The sequence below is a fragment of the Mastomys coucha genome, unplaced genomic scaffold (assembly GCF_008632895.1).
Source record: "Mastomys coucha isolate ucsf_1 unplaced genomic scaffold, UCSF_Mcou_1 pScaffold8, whole genome shotgun sequence".
Classification (NCBI taxonomy): domain Eukaryota; kingdom Metazoa; phylum Chordata; class Mammalia; order Rodentia; family Muridae; genus Mastomys; species Mastomys coucha.
Genome location: NW_022196914.1, coordinates 59762264 through 59780986, shown reverse-complemented (window position 1 = coordinate 59780986; position 18723 = coordinate 59762264). Strand labels below are relative to the sequence as shown.

The 18723-nt window shown below is 46.1% G+C and overlaps 1 non-coding gene across 1 annotated transcript; it reads right to left on the bottom strand.

The window, feature by feature from the left end:
• Nucleotides 1-2330: 2330 nt before the first annotated feature.
• Nucleotides 2331-2475, bottom strand: LOC116083988. The gene has a single exon (XR_004115970.1). It is a non-coding gene; the product is annotated as a small nucleolar RNA SNORA48 (small nucleolar RNA).
• Between the last annotated feature and the right edge of the window lie 16248 nt (nt 2476-18723).

Below are 18723 nucleotides of genomic sequence, written 5' to 3'. Positions count from 1 at the left end.
AGTTGAGTCGAGTTGTCGTATCTGGCGTCGGTTGGAATTCTTCCGTGAACACAGCAGGGCTACCACACTTCCTCTTATGTTCAGCCTGGCTAGTCAACACAAAAGAAGACACTAGAGTTGAGGTGTCCAACATTTAATTTAACCTGCAGTTCCCCCACCCACCTGCTCACCCAAGTCAGTTGTGGTCAAATAATCCTGTGGCCTCCAAAGCTCCTGTCCTATCATCTCAGACCTTTACATTTGTGATGTCCACCGAGGGACGTGTCACCATGTGGTGTCCCTTCAGCTTAGCTAGCTCTTCCTTTACACACACACACATTCAAGCTTCTCTGAAAGCAACACTGGTATCCCAGGCAAGCCTTTGTGGAGGTGAGAGACAGGACTAGGTAGCCTTTCAACCACAAACCAACACCAGAGCCAGACTCCGAGTGCCACAGTCTGTCCTCTATCTTCGTAGCCTGTATACAGTAGCAAGCTAAGCAATGTACATTTATGTGTTTGTTTTTGTTATGCTTGTGGTTCAGGTCAGCAAGGTTAAGTATCTTTATGACCTATGTTCTATCTCATTCAAAATGAGTATTACTGATCCCTATAAATATATAAGACTATGTATGTTTAGAAACCTTTTATTGATTGCACCCCAGTACCACTCATCTTCCCATCCCCTCATATCTGCTCTTTGTCTTTGCAAACTCCCTTCAAAATAAAACATACAAGCAAGCAAGCAAATAAACAAAGCATAGAAGACATCTCATCGCGGAAGCTGTAGTGTGTCACAGTGTGTCCCACAGTCTATCCCTCTGTCCACAGATCTTCACTGGCAAACGTTCATTGCAATGGGTCATTGGTCTGGTTCACGATCTCTATCTTCTTCTACACTATCAGTACTGGATCCTCATTGAGGCTCCTCTAGGATATTCTGTTGTCGCCCTATGTCATGAAGATCCTGCAGCTTTGGAACAGCAGGACTGGCCCTTTCACATATCCCAACCATTCGCAGATGATAATAAATTTTGGGGTGGGCCAATTCAGAGCCCTGGGTCTGGGCCTGGCTGGCATTTGAGCTGATCAGACTGCCAGTTCTCCCTTATTTGCACCAACAGATCAAGCTCTCCAGAAGTGCTCAGGCTAGACCACCCAATGCTGCCATCGGCCTGAGGAAGAGTTAGCTCTCCTGCCCCTGGCTCACCTGCACCCATGCCTCCAGAGCTAGTTCTGCTGTGTTGCCCAGTGTGGGCCCCAGTCTCCACACAGAGACTGTGAGGGACTGGGACAGCTCACCTGCTCTCATGACCCCAAGACCAGTTGTCCCAGCTACCACAGGTGCTGAGGACTGAGTAGAGAGAGAAAAGGCATCACCCCTGAACTCACTTACATCAGATGAGTAGAGAGGCCAGCTCTCCAGTGCTCTCACCCTTGGGGCTGGCTCACCTGTACCCCTGCCACCAGGCGGGCTGTGCTGTTCAGGCAACAGTTCAAGGTCATTCCTCCCAAGCGCAGAAGCTGGTAAGGGGGCTGGGTTAGCCCCACCCTCCAACTCATGATCCTATGGACAGCTTTCCTGACTGCCCCAGATGGATGGGGTGGGGGATCACCTCTGCTCTCGTGCTACCTCAGAGCAGATGAATGGTAGGGTCAGCTCCTCCCACACTCACACTCTTGGGTGGCTCACCCACACCCCACCGCCAAGGCCAACTCCATTGTGCCTCCTGGACAAGGCACAGGGTACCCTCTCCTCAGTGCTGCCTCCAGTCACAGATGGGGTCAGCTCTCCAGAACGTGGCACCCAATGAGGGGTAGGACCAGTTATACACCGCTCCTGGGCATTCATGTGTTCCCTAGTGGCTGCCCCAACCAGGGACATCCCACGTTCTCTAGTGATAATATAAACCACAGACATTGACACTAACCCCTGCTGCTGTGTAAACAGAGACTCGGATTGGTCCCAGTGGCCACTTGGGCTGGGATCTCACCGCCATGGTAGCAGGGCTCCCCTTTCACAGCAGGCCACTCCTCTCCACCCACAATTCTCCAGTTCCATCTCTCTCCATAAAGCTCAGGCTGCTCCTCTTCTCTTTCTCTCCCATGTGACCACCACATACTCGCACACTGTGGTGGTGGCTCCCACTTCAGGCTGGCCCACTTTTGGTGGGTCCCTGGGTGATAATTCCCCACCCATGCTGTGTGGCATGGTGACAAGTGGATGTGTATGGCCCACCTGTGCCATTCACTGGAGGGTAGGTTTGTGGATGACATGACGGTCCACAGGTCTCTCTGTCTTCCTCCTCCCGTGCTGTGTTGCCTGAATTTGATTTGATTTGCTTTGATTTGTATGGGTCCTAGGCATAAGATAGCTTTGGCCACCAAACCAAGCAATCAAGCCATGATGAACAAAGGACTGCCATCTGCTCTGCCCCTGACTGATATAAGAGTAAAACCACTAACAAGGTGCCCCTTTGCCCATTGCCAGGGGGAAGAATATCCATTCTGTGTCTTAGCATATTATGATGAGTAAAATACAAGCCAATGAAAATCTGTCATGGCCTCTCAGATACCAACTGTCAATAGATATGTGTGTAAGAAGCAGCCACACGTAGAAAATGCTCTGGTCTTTCTCTTCAAATGGAACTATGGATTCAATGGAGCAGATCAGTGGGCACCTTCCACCATAGAAACCCATTGCTGGCATGTTTCTAGGGAAGCCAGAGATAGCATTCTTCCAAGCCCTTCCCCAAGCCGCTATTTCCTTCCTCAAATTCCAAACTCTGAGGAATTTGAAGGTCACCTTGAGAATCATGCTTCTGGGGCATCTGGATTCCAGAGTGAGTTGGTGCGAGCCTGGTGCGAGCCTGGTGCGAGCCTGGTGCAAACCTGGTGCGAGCCTGGTGCGAGCCTGGTGCAAACCTGGTGCAAGCCTGGTGCGAGCCTGGTGCTTTTGTTCTGTCTGTGCTCTGAGTAGCTTCACCATCCCCAGGAAGAGTCCCAAAACCTGCCTGGTACAGAGAAAGCCACTTCCTCCTTCTATTCCATCCCCAGGGGCCCCTACTGTGCATTCAATGAGTAAAGGGCCTGAGGGACCCTTCCTTCTAAATTGCCATTCCTGGAGGTTATCTCTCTTGCTACTTAACTGGAATCCTCAAACTGTCTTAATAAGTTTTCCAACATTTCAATTCATTTCATTTATCTCCTTCAGATAAGATGAGGAAAGTTTTGAAAATGACTTCAGGGGCTTTTGCACCAACTAGATAAATGGTCAGGTCTGTGAGGGGTTAACACCACATAGCGCTCTCCCCGAGTGCTCTATCTCTTTCTCTCTCTCTCTCAGGCATCCCATCAGGGCAATTGTCTCATACCAACAAAATGACTACGCTTTGCAAGGAGTTATCAACTAATTTCAGAGCATAGATTTTTTTCCTTTAATTCTACAAAATATGCAAAGGCGGCTTTCTAATTAAATAACTCACTGAATAAATTTTGTTAAAATTGAGTTTCCCTTTTTAGAGCAAGGGCTAGCTAAGTCCCCCAAGGATATGGGATGGTGGGTGATAAATGAGTTTAGGTGATCATGTTCAGTGATTCTGCTCACAGATGGCATGTCAGCCACCTGGAGAGTTATTAAAATAGGACTTTAATTATGTTTTGGCCTCTACCCTATTGATTCCAAAAACCCTTTAGGAAGAATAGATGCTGGCCTGCCCCTGTAGAGTAGGGAGCCACAAGGCTTCCACTCTGGCTAGCACCATCCTCATCGCCCTTCCTAAGAGCTGGAGGTGCAAATCAATAGAGCCCTGTCTCCTGCTCTTGTCTCCCCACAGTTAGACAGAGCCCTGACTCCTGCTCTTGTCTCCCCACAGTTAGACAGAGCCCTGACTTCTGCTCTTGTCTCCCCACACAGAGTTAGACAGAGCCCTGACTCCTGCTCTTGTCTCCCCACACAGAGTTAGACAGAGCCCTGTCTCCTGCTCTTGTCTCCCCACACAGAGTTAGACAGAGAGCCCTGTCTCCTGCTCTTGTCTCCCCACAGTTAGACAGAGCCCTGTCTCCTGCTCTTGTCTCCCCACAGAGCCTGTAACACAGCACCAGAGCAAGACTGCTGGAATGTAGGTCAGACCCATAAATGCATATGACTTTTGTGTATTATATATTCAGTAAAAACTAATCCCAGTGTTTAAAAAGTGAATCAGATAGTATAATTAGTCTGATCAAAACCCTCTAATAATCTATTCGACTCAGATTGAAGGCCATGGCCTAATGGCCTCCGGGGGCCTTCCTAACCAGCTCCATGTCTCAGGATAGGACTTTATTCCTCCCCCTCGGCCCTGCTGCCTGACTCTCCCTGCCTCTTTCTTTAGTTTTCACGGGTTTTCTTTTTGGAGATCATTTCATCCACTCCCCCTCCCTGCTACACACACGCACACACACACACACACACAAATGTACACATTGTTTGGCATTGTTCTCTAATTCTTTTCTTCATTTTATTTTCTCCAAAGCCCTTTAACATAACTGATAATTTTCATATTTGACCCATATTTTATACTTTCCCTACCTCCTGCATGCCCCTTCCCATGTTACACAGGAATATATGTTTTATAGAAGTTAGCATCCCTTCTAGACTCCTCCCCACAGTTACCTGGCAACAGCCAGATAATGCCTGGCTTACTATAAAGGGGGCTGTTTGACTCCTTCTTGCTCTCTTACTCTCTTACCCTCTCTGTCCCTTCTCTTTCCATCCCCTCCCCCCTTCTCTCCACGTGTTTCTGACTAGCCCCCCCCCCCCCGCCTCTCTCTGTCTCTACTCCCTCAACTTACCTCCCATGCCCTAAATAAACTCTATTTCATTCTATATGGCTGTATGGCTGGTCCCTCAGGGGGAAGGGATGCCTCTACATGGGCCTGCAGAGGTGCCTCCTTGCACCTCACCATACCACACTTCTACCAAACATATCCTGGCTCGCTCTTTCTTTCTTTCTTCTTTTCTTTCTTTCTTTCTTTCTTTCTTCCTTCCTTTCTTTCTTTCTTTTTTTAATAAAACACAATAGAGGGCTTCATTACTAGTGGGCCATCTCCCCAGCCTTCTGTTTGGGTTTCCTCAGTGCTTTATCCAAAAGGCCTAGAACACTGTTCAGCATATAGTGGGCATTCATGAAGGGATTTCTGGATAAGTCTTAGGGCATGAACCAGTTACTTGGAAACTGTTTGCAGGATGAGGAAGCAGAGGGTGCCTGTGATGGTTAATATTGACTGAAAATTTGCATTCTGTGGGCTGGGGGAGCAGCAGTTATAAAAAAGAGAGAGGTAGGTATTACATTCATTACTTCCTGCTTCTTGGCTGTAGCTGCAAGGTGAGCAGTCACCTCAGGATCCCTTGGCCATGCTTTTACACCATGATCGACTGCATGCCTCAATCTGTAAACCTAAATCACCTCTTTTCCTCTTAAATTGTGTCTTGTCAGGAGTTGATAGCAACCAGGGCAAATGAGTCTACCACAGTGGCTGAGCAAAGAGAAACTATGAAGAGATGAAGAGCTTTGATCTGAAATGTTCTACTCCCTTATTCTGATTCTTAATAGGCCCCAGACAAGGAGCTCGTCTCCTGTCTTTGATTGACCATGTCTGCCCATAATATTATCCACTGATCCTTAAGTACCCCTTCACTTGAACTAGCTTGAGCTAGGGGAACAGGAACAGACACTAGAAAAAGGCCTGGGCAGGCAGATCATAGAGGGCCAGGCAGGCCACTGTAAATCCAGTGGCTTCTGGTCTGTTTGAAATTCAAGGCCATCAAGTGGGTTTCCATCAGAGAAGCGGCATTCTGACTTTCTTTCAGAGGCTCCCTCTGACGGCTCCACGGAGAGGATGAGAGAGAGAGAGAAAGAGAGAGAGAGAGAGAGAGAGGAACACAGAGAGAGACATGAAAGAAGTGTCTCACTCAGTATGGAAGCTGACCATGTAAAATACATGTAGTGAGGCAGCAAGCTAAAATTCATTTAGCAGTTGCTGATGCATTCGTAAGTTCCCAGGGCTGGAATTTTTGTGTCAGGCTCAAGGCCCAATCCCTTCTTCTTCAGGAAGTTCTAGTCTTTGGCAATAATCTGGTTGGCTATGTTCTGTGATGTAATCTGTTTTACCCAAAGTCTACTAATTCAGATCTCAGTGTATAATCTTTTAGATGCCTGAACAGTAACATCTAGACTGATATTTAACCACAACAATTGAATACATCAGGGTAGCCAAGTTGTCAAGTTGAAACAATTGTTCCTTGACCATCACAAGGAGAGGGAAGACCCAGGGAGGGCAGTGAAGAGACAATTAGAGTAATCCAGATGTGCAGATGTGCGACAATAGTAGCTTAGAGCTCAGAGGTGAGCAGCAGAGTAGTCACAGTGAGACTATTTTGCTGATTAAGATGACAGAATCAGCTAGTAAGGGGTGTGTGTATGTGTGTGTGTGTGTGCACCTGTGGTGTGTATGTGTGTGGTGTGTATGTATGTGGTATGTGTGAGTGTGTGTTTGTATGTGTGAGTGTGGTATGTATGTGTGTGGTATGTAGTATGTGTGATCATATGTGTAAATGTGGTGTGAGTGTGGTATGTGTGTATGTGGTGTGTATGTGTGTGTTTGTGTGTGGTGTATATATGTCTATATAGTGGATGTTTGTGTGTGAGTGTGTGTGGTATATGTGTGTGTTTGTGTGTCTATTGTGGTATGTGTGTGATATGTGGTGTGTGTGTGTGTGTGTGTGTATATGTGTGTGCACCTGTGGTGTGTATGTGTGTGGTGTGTATGTATGTGGTATGTGTGAGTGTGTGTTTGTATGTGTGAGTGTGGTATGTATGTGTGTGGTATGTAGTATGTGTGATCGTATGTGTAAATGTGGTGTGTGTGTGGTGTGTGTGTTTGTATGTGTGAGTGTGGTATGTGTGTATGTGGTGTGTATGTGTATGTTTGTGTGTGGTGTATATATGTCTATATAGTGGATGTTTGTGTGTGAGTGTGTGTGGTATATGTGTGTGTTTGTGTGTCTATTGTGGTATGTGTGTGATATGTGGTATGTGTGTGTGTGGGGGGGGGTGTAAGAGCAAGGCATTAAAGCTATTTGCCTGAGCAGCAGGTAGACAGTTTTCATCAGCTACATTAAGGGTTAAGTCTGCTGGGGGGAAAGGTGAAAATGCAGGTCTCCTTTTGAATATGCTGTGTTGTGATGCCTCACTAACACTCAGATGGCAGGCTGGACAGTTAGATGTATGGTCTGGAGTTTAGAGGGTGGTTTGGATTGGCTAGAGAAAAGTGGGAGCTTCAAGACATGGCTGCAGTATTGAGCCTCGAGACCTGTGATTTCGATAGGAGTTGTTTGGGGACAAAGATGGGCTCAAGAGCTTGCCTGGAGAGTCTCAGAGAATGAGAGGGGAGGAACAGTAATGAGACTGTCAGCCTCAAAGTATTTCACAATAAATATGCTTAAAACATTCATCAATAAGAGGAAAGAACTAGAACCTACTAGACCAAACTGAGTGTTTAAAAGAAAAGAGCAGCAAATTTGAGGCCCCCAAAGAGAAAGTTTAACCATGAAAAGAATTGGGCTTCTGTTGTTTTGTATTTAATAGAAAGGGAATCTTCTGGATTCTAAGGGATGTATCAGCTAGAAAGGGTTAAAGAGTCATCAAAACGATAAACTGTGGATTCCTGGGGAGGCCTAGTGGATTTTGATGCCTTTAATGTTTGGCTTCTCTCAATCCCTGAGTCCCAGATAGGCTTTCTTGACAGCCTACCACACTGTCCTGTTGTCAGCTCAAACAAGCTCATTGCTTACAAACCCGGGATTGTCTGTTTGTGGTTAGACTTGGTGGACCTTACCTTAAGGCCTCGCTCCAGTCTCAGCTCTCCCTGGTCTACTCCTCACAGCTCTATCGTTCTCCTGTCTTTTACATTTCCCTTCCCTGTCCTTTAGATAGCTTCCCAGACCTACACCTGCTTTGGATGACCTCCAGAGGCAACTATTCTGTTCAGACCATCTTGGAAGTTTTCCCAGAGTGGTGATCAGCCCTGTCCTTTGCTGAACTCCTTTCTCCAAGGGCATTTACTTTCAGGCTAGCTGAAAGCACACAAGTGGCTTCTCTACTGATTGTCCATTCCATCTAAAACTCAGGGAAAAACCGGGTGGGTCCAGGTCTGCCCACTAAAAGGAACAGGAAGGATTGAACTATAGTGTTAGGATAAAGCCGCAGGGGTACTTTGACAGGTTGCGGTCAAGGCTAAGAGATCACACCTTGCAACAGATCTAACATGAGGTTTATTGGGGGAGTGGGGGTATTAGAGAGAGACAGAGACAGAGACAGAAAGACAGAGAGACAGAGAAACCAGGAGACAGAGAGAAGGAGAGAAACTGAGAGCCAGAGCTGTCCAGAGGGACCTTTTAAAGGGTGCGTGTGATGCATAGGAAAATATGCACAGGAAAACAACTCCCACTGACAGTGGAAACACGCTTCACCTGGCTGAGGTCTGTGATGATGTCAACTGCTGACACTGAGTCACGGAAAGGCAGGCTGGCAAAGCCCGTGAGTTATAGCACCTAGAACCTCCAGGCTGACAGGATCAGGACTGGGGTCTAGGGAGCAAGCGGGATGGTACACTGCCTAGAGAATGACTGGCAAACTGGAATGTGAGAAACTGCTAAACCTGAAAGTTGAGATGAGAAAGACCAAATCCAAATGGTCTAACTGAAGCACGTTTTCTTTTAGAGGTACACCTGGGACTGGCCAGCTGGCTATCTCACCCTTAGTTGGAATTTTAGAGAGTAGCCCCAGATGTGAGGAAGACAAGGTTCTTATATAGCTAAGGGGTAGGGGGATTCCAAATGAGGGATTTGACAGGGAAAATAGGCAGAATTACAGGAGCAGAACACAATCACCACAAGTTAGTCAGTAACCTCCTGAAACACAGACAAGATGGCCATTCCTGGAACAGGCAGTACAGAAACATTTATAATTAAGGTTCTAAGCAGGACGTCGCCCAATCCTTGAGAAAACAGAGGTTTGATCTTAAAACGGAATGAACCTATTTTGTCTTTAACATAAGATAGCTCTTAAGCCTAAGATGGAGACAGGCAGGTTCTTCAAAATGACTGTCTTTCCGCTAACCCAGAGAGGAGGTATTCAGAGCCAGTTTTTCAGGGGAGGACATCCAAACTTAGGGGTGTGTCATACCAATATATAGCTGCTGAGTGATGCAGCCAAGACTCTAGCCCAGACTGCCAAGACACCTCCTCCTCAGGCTGCCCGCCTTCTCCTCTGTCCCTTCTGTGTCCTTCTTGGCCTTTATTTCAAAGGAGATGTGAGAGGAGGGTGGAGAAGGGACACGTAGTGATTGTGAAAGGAAATGATATACGTGAAAACACTTTGAAACTGTAGCGCCATATAGATGCTACAAAGCATTGCTATTAAATGTGGAAATGGCTTACTGAATTGTCCTTTCCCAAAGATGGTCAGTCATTTTCATTTTAATTGTCCTCCTTCCCCAAGAACAACTATTGAAAGAGGACAAGTGGGGATCTACGATTGCCAGAAGAATGCTCAGATTGGTCAAACAAGATTGCAAGGAACTCAGAAACCCGCTTGTCTCAGAAGCACCGTGCAGGACAAGAAGTGCTGATCATTCAGTGAGAAGCCAGTCTCCACAAAGGAGGCTCTGTTTGTCTCCTTTCTTGTTTTTGAAGTGGTCTGATTTGTGACCAGCCTACCTAGCAAAGAAGTATTGGTAGAGGAAAATCATGAATCATTGAGATAAATAATTTGCCTCACAACTGAAGAACTAGTTGGGAGTCCTGTGTGAAAAGAAGAAAATAACATTAACCCAAAGGAAAAGCTGATAGAGAAGCCTGGCTTCCTGCCCCGCCTCCCCAGTGAGCCAAAAGGGAAACAGCACAGAGTCCATTCAAAGTCCTTTAAGTGGGAACACAGGCCATGCAACCTCTAGTCGCTCAGGACCTTCTCGTTTGTGAGTGGTATTCTGAATGTGACCCCTAGTGTCCAACTTGGACAGCACTCACAGAGAAAAATCTTTGTTAAAGGAAACTGGAGAACTGGAAACTGTAGAAACATGTAATAATATTGGGACTGTGTGAGATTTCATCTAGTTTCCTATTTTACAAACAAGCAGTTAAGGCCAAGGAATGGTAAGATGACGTGGGGGACACAGATGGTGACAATGCTGGAATGGAGCCTAGGTCTTTTAAGGCTCAGTCTAATTCAAATTTTTGAACATGTTTGAACATGTTTGTCATAGAGAATGATTGACACCAGATAGCTTGTGATAACATCCACCTACAGAAGAACATGAGAATCGGTGTTTCATTACACGGACTGGAATATGAAGTGGGCATTGTTACCATCTATACACACTACGATCTGAAGCCATGTTAGTCAGTAACTAATTTTTGTTTTTTTTAAGATTGGTTTAGTTATTATATATACAGCATTCTGCCTGCATGTATGTCTGCAGGCCAGAAGAGGGCACTAGATCTCATTATAGATGGTTATAGCCACCATGTGGTTGCTGGGGATTGAACTTGGAACCTCTGGAAGAGCAGCCAGTGCTCTTAACCTCTGAGCCATCTCTCCAGCCCCCAGGAACTAAATTTTTAATTGCTCATCTTTGGTACGTGTACATTTGTGAGTCGTGTGGTTGCCTGTGTGTACAGAGACCAACTTCAGGTGCCACTCCTCAGGTGCTGACCACTTTATTTTTTAATATTATTAAAGTTTGGTTTTGTTTGTTGTTTTACAAGACAGGGTTTCTCTGTGTAGCCATGGCTGTCCTAAAACTCACTCTACAGGTCAGGCTAGCCTCGAGATCCGCCTCCCTCTGCCTCCTGAGCACTGGGATCATAGGCGTGTGCCACCCCTGCCCAGCTAAAATTTGATTTTTTTTTCAGTGTAATTATTTTATGTATATGAGTGAGTGTGTTTGTGCAGCACATATGTTTGGTAGCCATAGAGGTATACAAAACAGCATCAGATTCTTTGAAACTGGCGAGCTACCAATGGTTGTAAGCCACCATTTGGCTTACATGTGACTGAACCTGGTCCTCTAGAAAGAGCAGCAATCAACTGCCAGCCTCACTTCTCTCAGGTTTTTATGACAGAGTCTCTCCCTGGAGCTCACTCAATAGGGTAGGGTAGGGTGGCTGGCCAGCAAGCCCTGGGTATCTGCCCATCTCTTCCTCCCCACTGCTGGGATTTTAAAAATCATGCAGCCACACCCAGCTCTTTTATGTGAGGTCTGAGAGTTGAGCTCATGTCCTTGAGCTTGCAAGGCCAGCACTGGACTGCCCAAGCCCTCTCCCCAGCCTTGTGTTAGGCACTGTTGAAGATTTAGACCTTACCATATTTTCTCCATTACGCACCACAAATTTCAGTGACAAATTATGCCATTTCTCCTTGGCCCAAGGTTCATAATGATCTTCAAAGGGAAGAAATGATATCATGTAGCTGGAACATTCAGTAAGGATGGGAATCAGATGGACAGAGTCTCCTGAGAGCTCCCGCTACGGACATTTGTGTGCGCAGCTGTTACATTCCACCCATTTCCTGTCCTCCTGCTTCCAACCTGCTGAGCAATGCCAAAGGACATCATGTCCCCAGGCCTGCTGAGGCTCCTACGACCCAGACGATCTCACTCAGCTAGCTCTTAGCATCTAGAGGCATTTGGGTCACTCCCTATCAGAGTTCTGCCAAAAGCACTTCCACCACATTCCTCTCTCCTCTACCTCTCCTCCACTTCTCTGCCCCTGACCATAGAATGATCAAGATCATTCGATGTGACCTAACAATGAGCCTTTCTTTACCCATCCTCCTCAGATCACGTTTCAAGGGTGGAAATGCTCTTTTCTTTTCAAGATCTTTTCTTTACACTTGAGAATTTTTCCTAGACACTTCTCCATCAGACGCCAACTCTCTCCTCTGTTTCTGCCCCGCCCCCTTCTTTCCAGCTTCTCTTGCCCAGAAAAACACCCGACTTTCCCTTAAACTTAGAAAAGATTCTTTTAGCCAGTTTCTCAAGTTAAACCCATCTCCTCCTTTTGTATTACTGAAAGTTTGCTTGGTGAGGTATAATCCCCCATGTCTTTAATCTGTGCTTCTCTCAATTTGTTTCCAATGGTCTGCTAATATCACATGTATAGAAAATTTAAATATTTAAAATTTGATCCACTGTGGACAGAGAAGATGGCTCTCACAGTAGCGGCCACCAATGCAGAGAGGCATAGCTGATGGCTCTCACAGTAGCAGCCACCAATGCAGAGAAGCATAGCTGGTGAACATGATGAGAAAGAGATCTGAGTGCTCAGCCCTAGGAGACATCTTTGCTAACCCTGTCCCTGCTCCCCCAGGCTCAGGAGACAGGAAAAACAGGTAGAAAGTGAAAGTTATTCTCTGCTGGTGAAATGAGCCAATTCAAGCCAGACTGGAGTATATAAAGGGGACTCTATATATTCTATGTAGAGTATGGGAAGCCCTTCTCAAATGACTTCATGGTCCCAAGGAATGATGCCAGGAAAGTCGCCCAGGGTGAGGGAGACCAGGGAGGGGAGCCTGGTGGAGGAGGACAGAAAGTGAGAGAGGGCATGCTCACACTGGGGAAAGAAAGTGGAGGGGGGAGAGGGGAAAGGAGAGGTAGAGAGGGAGAGAGAGGGAGGACTGATGGAGAGGGGGAGAAAGACAGACAGACAGACAGACAGACAGACAGACAGACAGAGAGAGAGAGAGAGAGAGAGAGAGAGAGAGCAAAATGTCTGGATTGTACAGGGAGGAGCTTTTGGGGGAGGGGAAGTCCAGCCCGAGGGCTGTAAAGTTCAGGGTAGATGGCAGGGTATATCAGCCATGCCCTGTAATATGTAGAGACTAAAGGATTCTGGGAGAATCTGGAGCTCTGATCTGCTTTGGTATGTAAAATATGCACCTCAACCCCTTGTCCTGGGTTTGAATTCCATCAAAAAGAATGTAAGAATTGGAGGATGGGGAGGAGCGATGTGAAATGTTGTTTTCTGGATCCGAGATACCTGTTGTATTCATAAACTCAGGTTGATGTGGCTCCCTGCACAAGATCAAACCAGCCAAGATTCAGATGCAGATCGAGGGGGTGCTCTCTAGGCCCCACCCCCTACTGAGAAGCTATTAGCAATTGCTAGCTACTAAGGGAAGGGGAACTGGCTTTTTGAGGGTGTGGTCACTGGTAGGTTTTCTATTCCCAGTGGATGGCCCTACATGCATGCACATATAGATGGTACTAATTGAATCCAGTGGGGAAGAGGAGGAAGAGAAGAGAAAATGAAGTTAGAAGAGGAAAGTATGAGAGAACATGAGGAATATAGAAAGAAACTGGCATGGATATGACCTCATTCATGGTGTATATGCATGAGAAATTCTCAAGAATAAAGAAAATTATATAATTATATAAGCATAATTATATAGAGAGATCTAAATGGACTCTGATAAAAAGAATTTTGCTCATTGCACTCAATGCCCTACTGTTAGTTTTCGGTCTTTTCTCACATGCTTTACAGATGTGTCTTATCATCCAAGTCAGACTATGAGTTCCTTTGGAAAGTGATCTCAGCTTCCGTTCCCAGTTGTGGCCAAGTGGCTCTTGTAAAATCTTATGATAGTCAGCCTCTAGATGGCCCCATAACTCACCACCTAGCGGTCATGATCTAAGGGTTGCGTCAACCCTTTCTGTACTGAATAGGGCGAGTCTAAGCAACTGGTGGGACAGTAAGGAAATGGTTGTTGTGACCTTTGAAGCTACACTACAAAGCACATTACAGTTTGTTCTTGCTACCTCTTGGATCGCTCTCAGGGAAGCTAACTTACGGGACAACCCTATAATAGAGGCTTCCTGGCAATACTCAAGAGAATATCTTGGTACCCCGGGTTCTCCGTCCCTTCCAAACCTTCTGATGAGTGCCATCTTTATTGACATTTTAACTACAATAAGAGAACATGAACAAGAAGCCCCAAGCTCAACTACTCTCAAATTATGTGGGTTACCATATAAATGTGTGGGATACCAAATTCTTGTCTTCAAATATTGTTAGTACTTTATCATACCACAGTAGATCACTAATACAGATTTTGGTAATGAACATGCAATAGGACTACCTTAACAAAATCCTCACATACTGAGATGGCTTTGAAGCTGGGAAGAATACAGAAGTATTAGAAGAAAACTGTCAGACAAGCCTGGGAATCAGGAAAGTCCAATAGGAGCTTGGTGGTCTTTAGGAGGTGGCAGGCCAAAGTTTGAGGGAAATGATTGAAAACTCAGGGAACCTGAATCCTTCCTGGGAAATGGCAGTAAGTTCAGAAGGGTGCTGGAAAGTACAGAGCACACTAGTGAACTTGAAGGTCAGAGGACAACCTGTGGGAATAGGTTCTCTCCTTCCACTATGTAGGTTCTGAGGATCAAACTCCAGTCTGTCAGGCTTGGTGTCAAGCACCTTTACCCACATAGCCATTTCATGGGTCCCCATTGATGTGTTGACTCCAGCTGCACACCAGCTGAAATGCTTCTGAGTTCCTGTCCCTCATGTCACATGAAACAATAAATATTTATTTTGTTTTAGGTCATAAAGTCTGGGGACCCATCTTTTAATCTGATAGTAGATAACAGTATTTGATAAGTATTTGTTAATGAAGTAAAGAAATAATGTCTCATAAAGGAACCAAGTTCTCAATGTGCTCAATAATTAAGACCACTGAAGCCCCTTCAAGTATATACATCCTAGACCCTTGACAGGGAGAAAAGTTGACTCTTACAGCAATCATATTTCTTCTTCCTGGGTGTGTCCTATAAGGAGAAAGCAAGCTGAGCTGTTGGGATTCACTGCACTGTTGACCAGTGTGGGTATACATACCAAATGTGCAAGGAAAGGCCATGGAAGACAAGCTGGGATCCAGGAGATGGGATCCTGAGAGAGTTAAGACTTATCACTCACACAGCCTCCCCCCTTCCCTCTCTCTTAGGCTTGGCTTGATCAGTGGTGTCACGATTTCACTTTCCAAAATTATAAGAGAGAGGTCGCTGTGGCTGGAAAAGCCCATCTTGTGCATTTGGATGTGTTCTTTGGAGCAGGAGGGGGTTTAATGCTAGATCCCAAGAAGGACCCAGCAAGACAAGTCTTGTTTATCAGACTAGTCCATTGAGAGACCAGAAAGTTGCTCCCCCCAGGAAGAAACCTGTCAGACTGATAAGCCAGCAAGCCAATGAGACCTGTGCTTACCTCAGACTGCATTCACATGGTCTGTCCCATGCTCTCCAGAGAGCCCCATGTGTGAACGTTATGAATGGAAATTGTTACCCACAAAGATATGAGAGCATTATTTCCCTACTGAACTCAACAGCCTTAATCAGGAACTCTCCTCTCAGCTGAAAAGCTCCAAAGGTGGCCTTGTACTTGAGTGTGAGCTACAAACACTGCTGAAAATACTTTACAAAGACAGGGGCTCTCCTCTTGGGTGATAGGGCAGCTGGAAGGACCATAAAGGCTTGCCTGGCTTCCTGTGCTACGAGCCTTCAAGCATGGTTAGTGCGTCTCTACAAGAGTGTTTTGCTCATGTTCAAAGCAAAAAGAAAGGAGAGGGGGCATAGAGCAGAGTAGGCGTGCTTGTGAAAACTCGTCCCAGGAGCTCCCACCCATGTCCTACTGGTCAGAACTGGTTACAGGATGACTTCCTCTCCATAAAGAAATCTAAAGCTCTCTCCACCAGCCGAGCAAGATGCCCAAAGGAAAGAAGGCGAAGGGGAAGAAGGTGGCCCCGGCCCCCCGCCGTCATCAAGAAACAGGAGGCCAAGAAGGTGGTCAATCCTTTGTTTGAGAAGAGGCCCAAGAACTTTGGCATTGGGCAGGACATCCAGCCCAAAAAGATCTAACACACTTCATCAAATGGCCTCGCTACATCAGACTGCCGCAGCAAAGAGCTGTCCTCTATAAGCATCTCAAAGTACCTCCCACCATTAACCAGTTCACCCAGACCCTGGACAGGCAAACAGCTACTCAGCTGCTTATGCTTGCCCATAAGTACAGACCAGAGACAAAGCAAGAGAAGAAGCAAAGGCTACTGGCCCGTGCTGAGAAGAAAGCTGCTAGCAAAGGGGACGTCCCAACTAAGAGAACACCTGTCCTCCAAGCAGGGGTCAATACAGTCACCACCTTGGTGGAGAAAAAGAAGGCTTAGCTGGTGGTGATTGCCCGTGATATAGACCCCATTGAGCTGTGTTCCACGCTCTGCTGTCTAGCAGCAATGATGACAGAACACCGAGACTTCTTCTCTCGCGGTTTACTCAGGAGTTTTCTTTTGTGTTACAGCTCTCCTAGGTACCTAGGTGTCACAGCTCTCCTAGGTTCGTAAGGGTTACAGCTCTTCTAGATGTCACGGCTCTTCTTGGTGTTGCTGCTTCTTCTTCTTCTTCCTAGGTGCTGCAGGTCTGCTTGCTTCTGTGGAGTGGCGGCCCTGACTGTCTAGAGAGAGCTCCTTATATACCCAAGCCTGAGCTCTCAAGTCCTCCTGGATTGGTTCCCTGCAATTGCCTCATTGGCATGCACCCGCTCGGGAGACACCTAATTTGCATGAGCCTGATCGGGAGGGGTTGACACATGCGCAGTGCACATCAGGAACAGGTGCCATCTTGGATCTTATCATCCAAGTGGCTGCCTACAGAGCTGGTGGTTTTCGTGCCTGCCCTGTGTCGAAAGATGGGGGTGCCCTACTGCATCATCAAGGGAAAGGCTAGGTTGGGGCGCCTGGTTCACAGAAAGACCTGCACCACTGTTGCCTTCACACAGGTTAACTCAGAAGACAAGGGTGCTCTGGCTAAGCTGGTGGAAGCTATTAGGACCAATTATAATGACAGATAGGACGAGATCCATAGCCACTGGGGAGGCAATTTCCTGGGTCCTAAGTCTGCGACTCGAATTGCCAAGCTGGAAAAGGCAAAGGCTAAAGAACTGGCCACTAAATTGGGTTAAATGTACACTAAGTTTTCTGTACACAAATATAGTTACAAAGTTAAAAAAAAGAAAAAGGAAATCTAAAGAGGAAAATGAGGAGAAGGAAGGTGACAATCACTGGGGAGGTCACCTCCTGGCTAACCTGCATCTACAACCACAAGAGGCCTGGTGTAACTCTGTGTGTTTGGCTGCTGTGGTTTGGTTAAGAATGGCCCACATAGGCTCATACGTTTCAATCGTTGGTCCCAAGTTGGTGGGACTGTTTTGAGAAGGATTAGGAAGTATGGCTTTGTTGGGGACAGGTGTGGCACTAGAGCTGGGCTTTGAGGTTTCAGAAGCCCACACCAGTCCCAGTCTCTCTCTTCCTCTAACTTGCTAGTAAAAATGCGAGCTCTCCTCTACTGTTCCAGCGCCAAGCCTGCCTGCTACTGTGCTCCCATCTCTTCACAGCAACAGAACAGTAACAAGGATCCTAGTGTTCTCCTGCCTGCAAACAAGGTTACTCTTCATACATAATGTTCCACTAGACTGTCCAGGAGGGTTGGGATCTAAACCCACCCCTTCAGAAAAAGAAGAGAACAGTTAAGATTCGCCTCGCTGTTTACAAGACGTAGCCGGGGACTTGCTTCACCTGAGGCCACAGCTGAGCTCTCAGCAGCAAAGGTGAGTATTTTTCTTAATTACTATTGCTTTGCATCTTGTTGTGTGAGCCTTCAGCCTCCTAATTTAGCTGACGACTTCTCACAATCACTTTAGATTTATTTAGTGCCTAATTTACTTAACATGGCTTTTGATGTGAACGTTAATGAGAGGTCCAAAAACTCTTAATAAGCTCAATATTTTACAGAGAGCATGCTACTCTGGGGAATGCTCTATAAAAACGATGACAAAGCAGAGTTGGTAGCTTTCAGAACTAATAGGTTACCGACTAATGAATTAAGAAGCACTGACCTTCTAGTTCACTGCTGGCTTTACACAGCACATGCAGAACATTGGCATCACTGGTTTTTACTGGAATTAACCCAGCAGGCACAGGTGGGAGGTTCTCTATCACCTTATAAATAATGAATAATGAACAAGTACCATTCAATAATCGAAACGATCTTGTTTGCTAGAGCTTCTCCTGCTGTTTCTCTTGAAATGAAACGTGTATTTACCTGTCTTTACCTACCCTGTCTCTCGATGTCAGTAGGGGAAGAACGAAATTGACAATAATGTGCTTTGGGAGATCATTCTTCATACTCACTGATCAGAGATCACTTCAGACTACAGGGCTTGTCCTTGTATAATTTGAATCTGAAGACTGAAGAAATGAATATACCGGGATGTAGGAAAAAATAGGAAAAACATTTTAAAATGTGAATATACATCCCCATCGGCTATAATTACACAGTCATTTGCCATCTACCCTCATTTCTAAATATCTAGAAAGTGCGCTTACAAAAAGGCCGCCAGGGAATATTTGTAGGATGAACAAATGATGTTAACAGTGGAGTGAAGGACGGGAATAGACAGAGTAGAATGCATTATTTGTTTGAGTGCATAAGTCACTCTTCTCTTTCCTGTGACAAATACTTGACAGAAACAACTTAAAGGGGGAGGTTTATTTTGTCTCATGGTTTCGGAGACATCTTGGTCCATCACTGCAGGGAAAGCCTGGCTTTGGGAGTAGCTCCGTCCTCACTACTTGCTGTTTATATTGTACAGAAAGCTGGCAG